This window comes from Balaenoptera borealis (genome assembly GCF_965194805.1).
Source record: "Balaenoptera borealis genome assembly, chromosome: 11".
NCBI lineage: Eukaryota > Metazoa > Chordata > Mammalia > Artiodactyla > Balaenopteridae > Balaenoptera > Balaenoptera borealis.
Genome location: NC_138868.1, coordinates 69,855,571 through 69,874,008, shown reverse-complemented (window position 1 = coordinate 69,874,008; position 18,438 = coordinate 69,855,571). Strand labels below are relative to the sequence as shown.

The 18,438-nt window shown below is 39.2% G+C and overlaps 1 protein-coding gene and 1 long non-coding RNA gene across 12 annotated transcripts in view; one reads left to right on the top strand and one right to left on the bottom strand.

The window, feature by feature from the left end:
- Positions 1-18,438, bottom strand: part of FAT3 (FAT atypical cadherin 3) — a 702,395-nt gene that overhangs the window by 488,199 nt on the left and 195,758 nt on the right. The window lies entirely within an intron of this gene.
- Positions 646-17,148, top strand: LOC309605150. Its single transcript, XR_014231257.1, has 2 exons — positions 646-2,096; positions 14,950-17,148. It is a non-coding gene; the product is annotated as an uncharacterized lncRNA (long non-coding RNA).

Below are 18,438 nucleotides of genomic sequence, written 5' to 3'. Positions count from 1 at the left end.
AGTCTCAGAGACCTCTGGGACAACATTAAACACAACAACATTCTAATTATAGGGGTTCCTGAAGAAGAAGAGAAAATGAAAGGGACTGAGAAAATATCTGAAGAGATTATAGTTGAAAACTTCCCTAACATGGGAAAGGAAATAGAAAATCAAGTCCAGAAAGTGCAGAGAGTCCCATACAGGATAAATCCAAGGAGAAAAACGCCAAGATACATATTAATCAAACTATCAAAAACTAAATACAAAGAAAAAGTATTAAAAGCAGCAAGGGAAAAGCAACAAATAACATACAAGGGAATCCCCATAAGGTTAACAGTTGATCTTTCAGCACAAAATCTCCAAGCCAGAAGGGAGTGGCAGGAAATATTTAAAGTGATGAAAGGGAAAAACATACAACCAAGATTACTCTACCCAGCAAATATCTCATTCAGATTCAATGGAGAAATTAAAATCTTTACAGACAAGGAAAGGGTAAGAGAATTCAGCACCACCAAACCAGGTTTACAACAAATGCTAAAGGAACTTCTCTAGGCAGGAAACACAAGAGAAGGAAAAGAACTTAAAAAAAAAAAACCCCAAAATTAAGAAACTGGTAATAGGAACATACATACCAATAATTACCTTAAAAGTAAATGGATTGGGCTTCCCTGGTGGCACAGTGGTTGAGAATCTGCCTGCCAATGCAGGGGACATGGGTTCGAGCCCTGGTCTGGGAAGATCCCACATGCCGTGGAGCAGCTGGGCCCGTGAGCCACAATTACTGAGCCTGCGCGTCTGGAGCCTGTGCTCCGCAGCAGGAGAGGCTGCGATAGTGAGAGGCCTGCGCACCACAATGAAGAGTGGCCCCTGCTTGCCACAACTAGAGAAAGCCCTCACACAGAAACAAAGACCCAACACAGCAATAAATAAATAAATAAAAAGTCTTTAAAAAAAAAAAAAAAGGGTTGTGGTGACTGGGATTGAGGAACATGAATCTGGCTCTTGGTCACTGAGAGTCCGGTGGGCAGTCTGCCCTTCCCTGTTTAAAAAAAAAAAAAAAAAAGAAGTAAATGGATTAAATGCTCCAAACAAAACACACAGACTGGCTGGATGGATACAAAAAGAAGACCCACATATATGCTGTCTACAAGAGATTCACGTCAGACCTAGGGACACATACAGACTGAAAGTGAGGGGATGGAAAAAGATATTCCATGCAAATGGAAATCAAAGAAAAGCTGGAATAGCAATCCTCATATCAGACAAAATAGACTTTAAAATAAAGACTATTACAAGAGACAAAGAAGGACACTACATAATGATCAAGGGATCAATCCAAGAAGAAGATGTAACAATTGTAAATATTTATGCACCCAACATAGGAGCACCTCAATACATAAGGCAAATGCTAACAGCCACAAAAGGGGAAATTGCAGTAACACAGTAATAGCAGGGACTTTAACACCTCACTTTCACCAATGGACAGATAATCCAAATGAAAATAAATAAGGAAATACAAGCTTTAAATGATACATGAAACAAGATAGACTATTGATATTTATAGGACATTCCATCCAAAAACAACAGAATACACTTTCTTCTCAAGTGCTCATGGAACATTCTCCAGGATAGATCATATCCTGGGTCACTAAACAAGCCTTGGTAAATTTAAGCAAATTGAAAACATATCAAGTATCTTTTGTGACCACAACGCTGTGAGACTAGATATCAATTACAGGAAAAAAACTGTAAAAAACACAAACACATGGAGGCTAAACAATACACTACGAAATAACCAAGAGATCACCGAGGAAATCAAAGAGGAAATCAAAAAATACCTAGAAACAAATGAAAATGAAAACACGATGACCAACAACCTATGGGATGCAGCAAAAGCAGTTATAAGACGGAAGTTTATAGCAATACAATACTACATCAAGAAACAAGAAATATCTCAAATAAACAACCTAATCTTACACCTAAAGCAATTAGAGAAAGATGAACAAAACAAACCCAAAGTTAGCAGAAGGAAAGAAATCATTAAAATCAGATCAGAAATAAATGAAAAAGAAATAAAGGAAACGATCGCAAAGATTAATAAAACTAAAAGCTGGTTTGTTGACAAGATAAACAAAATTGATAAACCATTAGCCAGACTCATCAAGACAAAAAGGGAGAAGACTCAAATCAAAGGAATTAGAAATGAAAAAGAAGTAACAACTGACACTGCAGAAATACAAAGGATCATGAGAGATTACTACAGGCAACTATGTGCCACTAAAAAGGACAACCTGGAAGAAATGGACAAATTCTTAGAAAATCACAACCTTCCGAGACTGAACCAGGAAAAAATAGAAAATATAAACAAACCAATCACAAGCCCTGAAACTCAACCTGTGATTAAAAATCTTCCAACAAACAAAAGCCCAGGACCAGATGGCTTTACAGGCTAATTCTATCAAACATTTAGAGAAAAGTTAACACCTATCCTTCTCAAACTCTTCCAAAGTAGAGCAGAGGGAGGAACACTACCAAACTCATTCTACGAGGCCACCATCACCCTGATACCAAAACGAGAAAACAATGTCACAAAAAAAGAAAACTACAGGCCAATATCACTGATGAACATAGATGCAAAAATCTTCAACAAAATACTAGCAAACAGAATCCAACAGCACATTAAAAGTATCATACACCATGATCAAGTGGGGTTTAGCCCAGAGATGCAAGGATTCTTCAATATACACAAATAATTAATGTGATACACCATATTAACAAATTGAAGGATAAAAACCATATGATCATCTCAATAGATGCAGAAAAACTTACAGCAAAATTCAGCACCCATTTATGAAAAAAACCCTCCAGAAAGTAGGCATAGAGGGAACTTACCTCAACTCAATAAAGGCCATATATGAGAAATCCACAGCCAACATCATTCTCAATGGTGAAAAACTGAAACGATTTCCACTAAGATCAGGAACAAGACAAGGTTGCCCACTCTCACCACTATCATTCAACATAAATTTGGAAGTTGTAGCCACAGCAATCAGAGAAGAAAAAGAAATAAAAGGAATCCAAATCGGAAAAGGAGAAGTAAAACTGTCACTGTTTGCAGATGACATGATACTATACATAGAGAATCCTAAAGATGCTACCAGAAAACTACTAGAGCTAATCAATGAATTTGGTAAAGTAGCAGGATACAAAATTAATGCACAGAAATCTCTTGCATTCCTATACACTAAGGATGAAAAATCTGAAAGAGAAATTAAGGAAACACTCCCATTTACCATTGCAACAAAAAGAATAAAATACCTAGGAATAAATCTACCTAAAGGGACAAAAGACCTATATGCAGAAAACTATAAGAAACTCATGAAAGAAATTAAAGGCGATACAAACAGATGGAGAGATATACCATGTTCTTAGATTGAAAGAATCAACATTGTGAAAATGATACTATGACCCAAAGCAATCTACAGATTCACTGCAATCCTTATCAAGCTACCAATGCCATTTTTCACAGAACTAGAACAAAAAATTTCACAGTTTGTATGGTAATACAAAAGACCCAAAGAGCCAAGGCAGTCTTGAGAAAGGAAAATGGAGCTGGAGAAATCAGGCTCCCTGACTTCAAACAATACTACAAAGCTACAGTAATCAAGACAGTATGGTACTGGCACAGAAACAGAAATATAGATCAACGGAACAGGATAGAAAGCCCAGAGATAAACCCACGCACATATGGTTACCTTATCTTTGATAAAGGAGGCAAGAATATACAATGGAGAAAAGGCAGCCTCTTCAATAAAGTGGTGTTGGAACAACTGGACAGCTACATGTAAAAGAATGAAATTAGAACACTCCCTAACACCATACACAAAAATAAACTCAAAATGGATTAAAGACCTAAATGTAAGACCAGACACTATAAAACTCTTAGAGGAAAACATAGGCAGAACACTCTATGACATAAATCACAGCAAGATCCTGTTTGACCCACCTCCTACAGAAATGGAAATAAAAACAAAAATAAACAAATGGGACCTAATGAAACTTAAAAGCTTTTGTACAGCAAAGGAAACCATAAACAAGACGAAAAGACAACCCTCAGAATGGGAGAAAATATTTGCAAATGAAGCAACTGACAAAGGATTAACCTCCAAACTTTACAAGCAGCTCATGCAGCTCAATATCAAAAAAACAAACAACCCAATCCAAACATGGGCAGAAGACCTAACTAGACATTTCTCTAAAGAAGATATACAGATTGCCAACAAACACATGCAAGAATGCTCAACATCATTAATCATTAGAGAAATGCAAATCAAAACTACAATGAGGTACCACCTCACACTGGTCCGAATGACCATCATCAAAAAATCTACAAACAATAAATGCTGGAGAGGGTGTGGAAAAAAGGCAACCCTCTTGCACTGTTGGTGGGAATGTAAATTGATACAGCTACTATGGAGGACAGTATGCAGGTTCCTTAAAAAACTAATAATAGAAGTACCATATGACCGAGCAATCCCACTACTGGGCATATACCCTGCGAAAACCATAATTCAAAAAGAGTCATGTACCGCAATGTTCACTGCAGCTCTATTTACAAAAGCCAGGCCATGGAAGCAACCTAAGTGTCCATCGACAGATGAATGGATAAAAAAGATGTGGCACATATATACAATGGAATATTACTCAGCCATAAAAAGAAATGAAATTAAGTTATTTGTAGTGAGGTGGATGGACCTAGAGACTGTCATACAGAGTGAAGTAAGTCAGAAAGAGAAAAACAAATACCATATGCTAACATGTATATATGGGATCTAAAAACAAAAATAAATGGTCTGAAGAACCTCGGGCCAGGACAGGAATAAAGACGTAGATGTAGAGAATGGACTTGAGGACAGGGGGAGGGGGAAAGGTAAGCTGGGACAACGTGAGAGAGTGGCACTGACATACATACACTAACAAATGTAAAATAGATAGGTAGTGGAAGCAGCCGCATAGCACAGGGAGATCAGCTTGGTACTTTGAGTCCACCTAGAAGGGTGGGATAGGGAGGGTGGGAGGGAGACGCAAGAGGGAGGAGATATGGAGCTATATGTATATGTACAGCTGATTCACTTTGTTATAAAGCAGAAACTAACACACCATTGTAAAGCAATTATACTCCAATAAAGAAGTTAAAATAAAAGTCATATACCACAATGTTCATTGCAGCACTATTTACAATAGCCACGACATGGAAGCAACTGAAGTGTCCATTGACAGATGAATGGATAAAAATGTGGCACATATATACAATGGAATATTATTCAGCCATAAAATGAAACAAAATTGAGTTATTTGTAGTGAGATGGATGGACCTAGAGTCTGTCATACAGAGTGAAGTAAGTCAGAAAGAGAAAAACAAATACCGTATGCTAACACATATATATATGGAATCTAAAAAAAAAAAAAGAAAATGGTTCTGAAGAACCTAGGGGCAGGACAGGAATAAAAATGCAGATGTAGAGAATGGACTTGAGGACATGGGGAGGGGGAAGGGTAAGCTGTGACAAAGTGAGAGAGTGGCATGGACATATATACACTACCCAATGTAAAATAGATAGCTAGTGGGAAGCAGCCACATAGCACAGGGAGATCAGCTCGATGCTTTGTGACCACCTAGAGGGGTGGGATGGGGAGGGTGGGAGGGAGACCCAAGAGAGAGGGGATATGGGGATATATGTATAGGTATAGCTGATTCACTTTGTCATACAGCAGAAACTAACACACCATTTTAAAGCAATTATACTCAAATAAAGATGTTTTAAAAAAAAATCTAAATGAACTTTCCAAGTTTCTCCTGCCTCAGACATCCTTAAGGGAATGATCTTTATATTAAACAAGTTTCCCACATTCCTTAAAGACTGTAAGAGGTTATCCTTGAAAGATGGCCAGTATCCCTTCAGTCAACTTGTGATTTTGTTATTTAGCCAGAGGGATGGCATGAAGTCTTTCAAATAAATTACAAAGAGTACACCTGAAATTGACCTGCTGGCTCCAGATTGTCATTAATCTCATTTAAAACCGGTCAGGGGTCCTGGCTTTAGAGACGGGTACACAGTTGAGATGAACAAATATACAACAGTAACACCAGTCATAAATATAAAACATTAGAAAGGTAGAAAGTGAAATTCAAAACTCCTCAGTTACCTTGCTAATCCAATCACTATCCCCACGCACCTAGGGATTAAAGAAATCCGAGGTCCTAAAGAAATGTAATATAATCCTCCTATCTCTGCTTTATATCGTATTATTTATCTTCATGGGGATCTTCAGTTTTTTCAAGCCCTAAACTTTCTGCTTCAGGCACCCTTTATAATGGGATTAACAAAAACTAGGGCCCCATGAATTTCCTGGATCTTTGTAGGTCAATATAAATACCCATCACTTGCAACCTGTACAAGGTCTTCCTGGACGTCAGCTCAATTTAGAAATGTGGAAGTCCCTTAAACCACTTTTAATAATGGTACATAGAAATGAACATAGCATACCACCATGAAACATAAAATTTAACAGCAACAGAAATGTTGTGTTCATGAAATCTGTTTTATCATTAAATGCTTACCTAAAGAAAATAAAATCCAGAAGTCAGAGTAATGGTTCTGGAGAGTTTCCATAGAGAGCACTAATAAATTTAACATAGAGTATGAATTGTGGGTAGGGGAGCAGGAAGCCTGCACTAAAGGTTTTTCAGATCCAGTTAAGTCAGAAGCCTGGTGGGGAGGCAGACAGGGAAAGGTCAAAGCCTCTTCTGAACACTCCTTTGCTTTGCTGGTAATTTCTAAAAGCTAGATTGATGTTTGACCAGGAGGTCCAGATATTATAAAAATGTTTTCTTCTCCAGGCCTACTGATTTCCTAAAAGCTACAATAGGTACACATCTATGTTTTGCAAAGACTGAAAGCACTCTGAGGGCAGTGGTTCTAATATCTCTCTTAGTATCATGTACTACAAAGGCAATTTCCAGCAAAGTTATGTCAATTAAAAAAAAAAGAACAGAATTTTGACTTGATAAAGAACTCAAAACAAATTCCCTAAGGAAACTCCATTTTCCATCTGTTATTGCGGGCATGGATAAGCCCTCTGGTCCCCAGAGCACCAGGGTCAATAAGCCCTTCAAATGTTTCCTGGGGACCTGAAGGCACAGTGAGGCAGACGTGCTCTAAGTTGCGTCTTTACCAAAGGTGCTCACCGCCTTCTGATGACGTGGCATGCCCGGTCAGGCCTAGAGGGTGACAGCGAGGATCTCAGCAAGGCACCGAATCTGACAGCTGCCTGGTGGTGCTCTAATGGAAAAGTTTTTCTCTTTTATGGAGAGAGGAAGGTTGTTTAACACTTTCACTGAAGTTTGTTGCCGTTGTTACAATTATTCCTAAATATTATTTTTTAAAATAATTTCTTCTCTAGCCTAGTAAAAGCTGGCTTCTTCAGGGTATGAGGTTATCACCACATAAAATACATTGACTAAGTGAAAGATTTACTAAGTGTAGCCGCAGAGATGCTAAGGTAAAAACCGAGCATGGCATTAGCATTAGCATTTAGTAATACTACCTCGGTTATCCAGTATGAGAGAACTGTCGAGACGTGTGAATTATTCTCCTTCGTGTGTCAAAATGTATTAAGAAGTGTTTTGATAGGTGATGGAATCAGAGTTGGAAGGAGAATTTAGATATCAGACACAGAAACAGCTCATTTTGATCAAGATATAAGTGAGATTCTGCTAAGTGATAAGCCCGAGGCGACACCCCTCATTGGTGACTGCAGAAAGGAGGCTAGAATTCCCACCTCAGAAACCCCTTCCAGCACCCACTCAACAGGTATGTGCAGGGCACCTGCTGGTTTAAGGGAAAAGCACCTTCTGAACCTACTACTATTATTTCCTCTCCTATAGTTAAGGAAGATGGTTCTCATGTAAGTTTAAGAACAGCTAATGCTTAAATATCCACAGGGAGCACCAATGATACTGTATGATATGATTAGTAAAGTTGGAATCTATTACTTATTTGGGTTTTTTTTCAATTTTATTTTTGAAGATTCTGTAAGTCAATTCTTTCCCATCAAGAGTGGTTTAAGACTTAAGTACATAAAACTCCCATCTATGTGACTCAGCCCATGCTGTGTGGCTCTGCCCGGTAACTTCTCCACTGTATCTTTTCCCTTTCTGATAAATTTCTATCCATCTGATAAATCGATTCAGGTATCCTTTCCTCTCTGAAGTCTTCCCTGACTCACACACTCCTGGAAAGTTGACCATGACCTCTTCCATGCTCAGTTTTTACCTTAGCATTTCTGTGGCTACATTCACCCATCACACCACTCGGTAGTTACTGTTTACACATCTGTATCTGTCTTCTTACTATACGATACATTCTAGGAAAATAGAGTCCATTCTTCTCATTTTGCTATTTCCAGAATCCAGCAAAGTACCTAAGAAGTATCCAATATGTATTTTTTAATGTTGAATTTGAGAGTGTACAATTCAAAATCGAGACCCTGGAACGGGTTTAATTATATAATGAGAAACACAGCCCTGTTACCAGCTGACAGCAAACTCTTCCCCACAGCTGTTGATTTAGAAATAACCTTCATAATAGGTTAGCATTTTTAAAAGTAGGAACTAAACAACAATAAAATCACCACGAATTCCTAAGAAGTATCAAAACAGCAGGTTGTATCAAGGCAATGATGATTAGGAATTCATTTCTAAACCTGAAAAGGGAGCTCAGACAAACAAACAATTGCTTAAATACCCTCTTTTATCTTCTGTTCCCTTGCTCCATCTCCAGGATCATTCTGCATGGCTGGTGTTTTCCAAGGCACACATCCAAGCTGCCTTGGCCAAATTCCCCAGGCCACTGCCTAACCTCTAGCATCTGTCCTGGTACCCATCCTCTCCAACCAAAAGTCAGACACATCCATCTTTCTCAGCAGGATGTGGACAGACCTGCTACCTGTGAAGGATGTAGAGGAGCCATTGAGAAAGGGTCTCGTCAGTTTCTGTGCGTTTGCCTCTGAACTGGGATTCACAAAACAAGGGTATCTCATAGGTGACCTCACGCCTCACAAAAAATCTCATCCATCAGGCAAAGTTTCTGGGGTGGGTTGCTAAAATGTTCATTCCTTTCAAGGGACTGGTGACAACTTTTTATGTGAGCCTTTCATGTCACAAGCCAAGTCAGTGTTGTGTAATGGATAAAGCACTGACAAAATTTAGAAATAGTCTGATCCAGGTGGCTCTGCCAATGGTTTCTTACGTATCCTTAACAAAACACAGCATATCCATTTTCCCAATGAAAGAAAAATGTATAAGAAACACTAATTCGAGTGTCATATAAATTAATCATCGTTAATGTTAACATGAAAAGTTAAACAAATAGGTTTCAAGGTGTTCTGTCTGTGTGAAGACGGTTTGCTCTGAATTGTAAGCAATAGGGTTTAAAACACCACAAAAAAAAAAATCTTACACTGGAAAATGAGTACATTTACCCACATGATTATTCACACTCTTTCTCACCTTCCAAGTGATAGGGGCTGTAACAAAGCATATTTCAGGGGCCAAACTGGACCTTGCAAAGCCAATGGCACCAGGGAAACCCCCAAAATTAGCCCTACACTTTAGATGTTTTGAACCATCTGCCTTGTGCCTGGTGGTATTTTTGTTCCTTTCTGACACTCTAGATGTTCTTTCGTTCAACCGTGATAATACAGGGTCTTCTGAAAGTACAGCCATTGATATATGAAGCACAGAGGCACACTATGGTCTACTGAGACCCCACTCTTCTGAAACTGTGGCCAACATGAGGAGAATAAGTTGCAATTCTGCTGCTCCAGTGATGCAGGAGGACAGATTAGCTAATGGCCTGGGGCATCTGTCCCCAATCCAAGGCTTCTGATTCTATGCCCATCCTGGTTCAGACATGCCGAGAACACACAAACATCCAGGAATGCAGTACCCAAGGCATGTAACAAAACGAAAGGCTGATCAATCTGTGGAACGCCATCAGCACTCATTGCTAAGTAAATTTGATCAAATGAGAACATATTTGAAAATTTGGGAAATGGCAGGATTATTCTAGGCTTATAATTTACAAAGAGAACAAGTTAAACAGGCACCATGATTATTCAAGCTGAAGCTGGCAGGAGAATCCATTTTTTCCCCAGCACATCAGTAAAAGAGAGTTTCCTATTTTTTCAACTGGGAATGTTCTGAAGCAAAGACACCACTTCAAAAATATTAAAACACAACCCAAATTGATCTAAGTAAGTGTATTCTTTAGATTTTTTTTTTTAAAGCCCAGTTGCAAAAGGGTAGTGTGTTGTGCTCTCCTGCTGAGAAAATTATGCTATTATTATATGCAGCTTTGTCAAACACATTTCCAAGAAAGAAAATCATCTAGCCCATGTGATGTATTTCTTGTAGGCAAAGAGGTAGTGGAGAAATAAAAAACTGATGCAATGCTCTATAAAGGCAAAATAAGAAAAGACAGGCTAAAGTTAAAATTCTATGAACGTCACTACATTTTGTTTTGCAATGGAAAACCGCAAGTGGCAGGGAAATCACCTAGAAGGTTTAACTTTCTAATCAATGTCAGGTATCCTGTATTGGCCAGAACACCAACCCATGGAGCATTTTTCGTGTTCTCTCTACAAACATCAGTGTCTCACTTGTTCACTAGTTTCTGGGGCAGTTCAGATTTCATAAGAGCTCATAGTTCCTTGCCCATGAATTGGGGGCCTGGGGCATGATGATCTCTCCCAACTTGTTTTTGGGTGAGTGAATTTTGTTGTAAACAAAATGACTCAAAACAAAGCATAAGGGGGAGAGACCTTCAAGATGGCAGAGGAGTAAGACGTGGAGATCACCTTCCTCCCCACAGATACATCAGAAATACATCTACATGTGGAACAACTCCTACAGAACACCCACTGAACGCTGGCAGAAGACCTCAGACTTCCCAAAAAGCAAGCAACTCCCCACGTACCTGGGTAGGGCAAAAGATAAAACAGAGACAAAAGAATAGGGATGGGACCTGCACTTCTGGGAGGGAGCTGTGAAGGAGGAAAAGTTTCCACACACTAGGAAGCCCCTTCGCAGGTGGAGACGGGGGTGGTGGGGGAGAAGCTTCAGAGCCACGGAGGAGAGCGCAGCAACAGGGGTGCGGAGGGCAAAGCGGAGAGATTCCCACACAGAGGCTCGGCGCCGAGCAGCACTCACCAGCCCGAGAGGCTTGTCTGCTCACCCGCCGGGGTGGGTGGGGGCTGGGAGCTGAGGCTTGGGCTTCGGAGGTCAGATCCCAGGGAAAGGACTGGGGTTGGCTGCGTGAACACAGCCTGAAGGGGGCTAGTGCACCACAGCTAGCCGGGAGAGAGTCCGCGAAAAAGTCTGGACCTGCCGAAGAGGCAAGACACCACTGTCTGGGGATGCGCAAGGAGAGGGGATTCAGAGCACCGCCTAAACGAGCTCCAGAGACGGGCGCGAGCCGCGGCTATCAGTGCAGACACCAGAGATGGGCATAAAACGCGAAGGCTGCTGCTGCAGCCACCAAGAAGCCTGTGTGCGAGCAGAGGTCACTATCCACACCTCCCCTCCCAGGAGCCTGCGCAACCTGCCACTGCCAGGGCCCCGTGATCCAGGGACAACTTCCCCCGGAGAACACATGAGACACCTGAGGCTGGTGCAACATCATGCTGGTCTCTGCCACCACAGGTTCGCCCCGCATTCCGTACCCCTCCCTCCCCCGGCCTGAGTGAGCCAGAGCCCCCGAATCAGCTGCTACTTTAACTCCATCCTGGCAGGGTGGGGAAGAGACGCCCTCAGGTGAACTACACGCAGAGGCGGGGCCAAATCCAAAGCTGAACCCCATGAGTTGTGCGAACAAAGAAGAGAAAGGGAAATCTCTCCCAGCAGCCTCAGGAGCAGCAGATTAAATCTCCACAATTAACTTGATGTACCCTGTATCTCTGAAATACCTGAATACACAACGAATCATTCCAAAATTGAGGCAGTGTACTTTGAGAGCAACTGTAGACTTGGGGTTTGCTTTTTGCACCTGATGTGTTTCTGGTTTTATGTTTATCTTAGTTTAGTATTTAGAATTTATTATGTTTGGTAGATTTTTTATTGATTTGCTTGCTATCTTCCTTGTTTTATATACATATACATATATATGTATTTTTTTTTTTTTACTTTTTCTCTTTTTGTGAGTGTGTATGTGTATGCTTCTGTGTGTGATTTTGTCTGTATAGCTTTGCTTTTACCATTTGCCCTAGGGTTCTGTCTGTCCTTTTTTTTTTTTTAGTATAGATTTTAGCACTTGTTATCATTGATGGATTTGTTTTTTGGTTTGGTTGCTCTCTTTTTTCTTTCTTTCTTGCTTTTTTTAAATTACTTTTAAATTTCTTTATTTTAAATAATTTTTATTTTTTATTTTAATAACTTTTTAATTTTATTTTGTTCGTTTTAATTTTTTTCTCTTTTTCTTTCTTTTTTTCTCCATTTTCTTCTGAGCCGTGGGGCTGACAGGGTCTTGGTGCTCCGGCCGGGTATCAGGCCTAATCCTCTGAGGTGGGAGAGCTGAGTTCAGGACATTGGTCCACCAGAGACCTCCTGGGTCCACGTAATATCAAACGATGAAAGTTCTCCCAGAGACCTCCAACTCAATGATAAGGCCCAGCTCCACTCAACGACAAGTAACCTACAGTGCTGGATGCCCTATGCCAAACAACTAGCAAGACAGGAATACAACCCTACCCATTAGCAGAGAGGCTGCCGAAAATCACAATAAGGTCACAGACACCACAAATACACAACTGGATGCGGTCCTGCCTACGAGAAAGACAAGATCCAGGCTCATCCACCATAACACAGGAACCAGTCCCCTCCAGCAGGAAGCCTACACAACCCACCGAACCAACCTTAGCCACTGCAGGCAGACACCAAAAACAACGGGAACTACGAACTTGCAGTCTGCGAAAAAGAGACGCAAACACAGTAAGCTAAGCAAAATGAGAAGGCAGAGAAATATGCAGCAGATGAAGGAGCAAGGTAAAAACCCACCAGACCAAACAAATGAAGAGGAAATAGGCACTCTACCTGAAAAAGAATTCAGAGTAATGATAGTAAAGATGATCCAAAATCTTGGAAATAGAATGGAGACAATACAAGAAACGTTTAACAAGGACCTAGGAGAACTAAAGAGCAAACAAACAATGATAAACAACACAATAAATGAAATTAAAAATTCTCTACAAGGATTCAATAGCAAAATAACTGAGGCAGAAGAACGGATAGAGTGACCTGGAAGATAAAATAGTAAATAACTGCTGCAGAGCAGAATAAAGAAAGAAGAATGAAAAGAATTGAGGACAGTCTCAGAGACCTCTGGGACAACATTAAATGCCCCAACATTAGAATTATAAGGGTCCCAGAAGAAGAAGAGAAAGTGAAAGGGACTGAGAAAATATTTGAAGAGATTATAGTTGAAAACTTCCCTAATATGGGAAAGGAAATAGTTAATCAAGTCCAGGAAGTGCAAAGAGTCCCATACAGGATAAATCCAAGGATAAACACACCAAAACACATATTAATCAAACTACCAAAAATTAAATACAAAGAAAAAATATTAAAAGCAGCAAGGGAAAAGCAACAAATAACATACAAGGGAATCCCCATAAGGTTAACAGCTGATCCTTCAGGAGAAACTCTGCAAGCCAGAAGGGAGTGGGAGCACATATTTAAAGGGATACACCTACAACCAAGATTACTCTACCCAGGAAGGATCTCATTCACTTTCGATGGAGAAATTAAAACCTTTACAGACAAGCAAAAGCTACGAGAATTCAGCACCGCCAAACCAGTTTTACAAAAAATGGTAAAGGAACTTCTCTAGGCAGGAAACACAAGAGAAGGAAAAGAAATTCAAAAACAAACCCAAAAACAATTAAGAAAATGGTAATAGGAACATACATATTGATAACTACTTTAAATGTAAATGGATGAAAAGAGTCAACCAAAAGACATAGACTGGCTGAATGGATACAAAAGCAAGACCTGTATATATGCTGTCTGCCAGAGAACCACTTCAGACCTAGGGACACATACAGACTGAAAGTGAGGGGATGGAAAAAGATATTCCATGCAAATGGAAATCAAAGGAAAGTTGGAGTAGCAATTCTCATATCAGACAAAATAGACTTTAAAATAAAGACTATTACAAGAGACAAAGAAGGACACCACATAACGATCAAAGGATCAATCCAAGAAGAAGATGTAACAATTGTAAATATTTATGCACCCAACATAGGAGCACCTCAATACATAAGGCTATTGCTAACACCCATAAAAGGGGAAACTGCAGTAACACGGTAATAGCAGAGACTTTAACACCCCACTTTCACCAATGGACAGATCATCCAAAATGAAAATAAATAAGGAAACACAAGCTTTAAATGATACATTAAACAAGATGGACTTAATTGATATTTATAGGACATTCCATCCAAAAACAACAGAATACACATTCTTCTCAAGTGCTCATGGAACATTCTCCAGGATAGATCACATCGTGAGTCACAAATCAAGCCTTGGTAAATTTAAGGAAATTGAAATCGTATCAAGTATCTTTTCCGACCACAACGCTATGAGACTAGATATCAATTAGAGGGAAAAAACTGTAAAAAATACAAACACATGGAGGCTAAACAATACACTACTAAATAACCAAGAGATCACTGAAGAAATCAACCAGGAAATCAAAAAATACCTAGAAACAAATGACAATGAAAACACGATGACGCAAAACCTATGAGATGCAGCAAAAGCAGTTCTAAGACAGAAGTTTATAGCGATACAATCCTACCTCAAGAAGCAAGAATCATCTCAAATAAACAACCTAACCTTACACCTAAAGCAAGTAGAGAAAAAAGAACAAAAAACCCCAAAGTTAGCAGAAGGAAAGAAATCATACAGATCACATCAGAAATAAATGAAAAAGAAATGAAGAAAACAATAGCAAAGATCAATAAAACTAAAAGCTGGTTCTTTGAGAAGATAAACAAAATTGATAAACCATTAGCCAGACTCATCAAGAAAATGAGGAAGGAGACTCAAATCAATAGAATTTGAAATGAAAAGAGAGAAGTAACAACTGACACTGCAGAAATACAAAGATCATGAGAGATTACTACACACAACCATATGCCAATAAAATGGACAACCTGGAAAAATTGGACAAATTCTTAGTAATGCACAACCTTCCGAGACTGAACCAGGAAGAAATAGAAAATATAAACAGACCACTCACAAGCACTGAAATCGAGACTGTGATTAAAACTCTTACAACAAACAAAAGCCCAGGAACAGATGGCTTCACAGGAGAATTCTATCAAACATTTAGGGAAGAGCTAACACCTATCCTTCTCAAACTCTTCCAAAATATAGCAGAGGGAGGAACACTCCCAAACTCAGTCTATGAGGCCACCATCCCCTTGATACCAAAATGAGACAAAGATGTCACAAAGAAAGAAAACTACAGGCCAATATCACTGATGAACACTGATGCCAAAATCCTCAACAAAATACTCGCAAACAGAATCCCACAGCACATTTAAAGGATCATACACAATGATCAAGTGGGGTTTATCCCAGGAATGCAAGTATTCTGCAATATATGCAAATCAATCAATGTGATACACCACATTAACAAATTGAAGGGGAAAAACCATATGGTCATCTCAATAGATGCAGAAAAAGCTTTTGACAAAATTCAACACCCATTTATGATAAAAACCCTCCAGAAAGTAGGCATAGAGGGAACTGACCTCAACATAATAAAGGCCATATATGACAAACCCACAGCCAACATCATTCTCAATGGTGAAAAACTGAAACCATTTCCTCTAAGTTCAGGAACAAGGCAAGGTTGTCCAATCTCACCACTATTATTCAACATAGTTTTGGAAGTTTTTGCCACAGCAATCAGAGAAGAAAAAAACATAAAAGGAATCCAAATCGGAAAAGAAGAAGTAAAGCTGTCACTGTTTGCACATGACATGATACTATACAGAGAGAATCCTAAAGATGCTACCAGAAAACTACGAGAGCTAATCAATGAATTTGGTAAAGTAGCAGGATACAAAATTAATGCACAGAAATCTCTTGCATTCCTATACACTAATGATGAAAAATCTGACAGAGAAATTAAGGAAACACTCCCATTTACCACTGAAACAAAAAGAATAAGACACCTAGGAAGAAACCTACCTAAGGAGACAAAAGACCTGCATGCAGAAAATTATAAGACACTGATGAAATAATTAAAGACGGTACCAACAGATGGTGAGATATACCATGTTCTTGGATTGGAAGAATCAACATTGTGAAAATGACTATTCTACCCAAAGCAATCTACAGATTCAATGCAATCCCTGTCAATCTACCACTGGCAATTTTCACAGAACTAGAACAAAAAAATTCACAATTTGTATGGAAACGCAAAAGACCCCAAATAGTCAAAGCAATATTGAGAAAAAAAACTGGAGCTGGACAAATCAGGCTCTCTGACTTCAGACTATACTACAAAGCTACAGTAATCAAGACAGTATGGTACTGGCCCAAAAAGAGAAATACAGATCAATGGAACAGGATAGAAAGCTCAGAGATAACCCAATGAACATATGCTTACCTTATCTTTGATAAAGGAGGCAAGAATAAACAATGGAGAAAAGACAGCCTCTTCAATAAATGCTGCTGGGAAAACTGGACAGCCACATGTAAAAGAGTGAAATTAGAACACTCCCTAACACCATACACAAAAATAACCTCAAAATGTTTTAAAGACCTAAATGTAAGGCCAGACACTATAAAACTCTTAGAGGAAAACATAGGCAGAACACTCTATGATGTAAATCAAAGCAAGATCCCGTTTGACCCACCTCCTAGAGAAATGGAAATAAAAACAAAAATAAACAAATGGGACCTAATGAAACTTAAAAGCTTTTGCACAGAAAAGGAAACCATAAACAAGATGAAAAGACAACCCTCAGAATGGGAGAAAATATTTGCAAACAAAGCAACTGACAAAGGATTAATCTCCAAAATGTACAAGCAGCTCATGCAGCTCAATATCAAAAAAACAAACAACCTAATCCAGAAATGGGCAGAACACCTAAATAGACATTTCTCCAAGGAAGATATACAGATTGCCAACAAACACATGAAAGGATGCTCCACATCACTAATCAGTGGAGAAATGCAAAACAAAACTACAATGAGGTATCACCTCACACCAGTCAGAATGGCCATCATCAAAAAACCTACAAATATTAAATGCTGGAGAGGGTGTGGAGAAAAGGGAACCCTCTTGCACTGTGGGTGGGAATGTAAATTGATACAGCCACTATGGAGGACAGTATGGAGGTTCCTTAAAAAACTAAAAATAGAACTACCATATGACCCAGCAATCCCACTACTGGGCATATACTCTGAGAAAACCATAATTCAAAAAGAGTCATGTACCACCATGTTCCTTGCAGCTCTATTTACAATAGCCAGGACATGTTAGCAACCTAAATGTCCATCAACAGATGAATGGAAAAAGATGTGGCACATACATACAATGGAATATTACTCAGCCATAAAAAGAAATGAAATTGAGTTATTTGTAGTGAGGTGGATGGACCTAGAGTCTGTCATACAGAGTGAAGTACGTCAGAAAGAGAAAAACAAATACCATATGCCAGCACATATATATGGAATCTAAAAAAAAAAAAAAAACAGGTTATGAAGAACCTAGGGGCAGGACAGGAATAAAGATGCAGACGTAGAGAATGGACTTGAGGACATGGCGGGGGGGGGAAGGGTAAGTTGGAACTAAGTGAGAGAGTGGCATGGACATATATACACTACCAAACGTAAAATAGATAGCTAGTGGGAAGCAGCCACATAACATAAGGTGATCAGCTCGGTGCTTTGTGACCACCTAAAGGGGTGGGATAGGGAGGGTGGGAGGGAGACGCAAGAGGGAGGAGATATGGGTATATATGTGTATGTACAGCTGATTTGCTTTGTTATAAGCAGAAATTAACAAAAAAAATTTGGAGACTTGGAATAATTATATATGTATTTGAAATTTAAATAACTAAATAAAAAAATTTTATAAATAAATAAATAAATAAAAATAAAGGTACCACATCCTTAGAGGTGAAAAAAAACCAAACAAAGCCTAAGGATAGAAGACAAATAGAAATGACAAAGATAGGAAATGATATTCCAGCATGCAGCACAAGAATAAATTATAAGAACTGAGCATTACTATCGGAGCAGTGACACATCAAAGAAGCATGTGTTCCAGGGCCCTCTCAGACCTCCGCACATAAAATGCAAAGCAGACAGAGAAGGTAGGT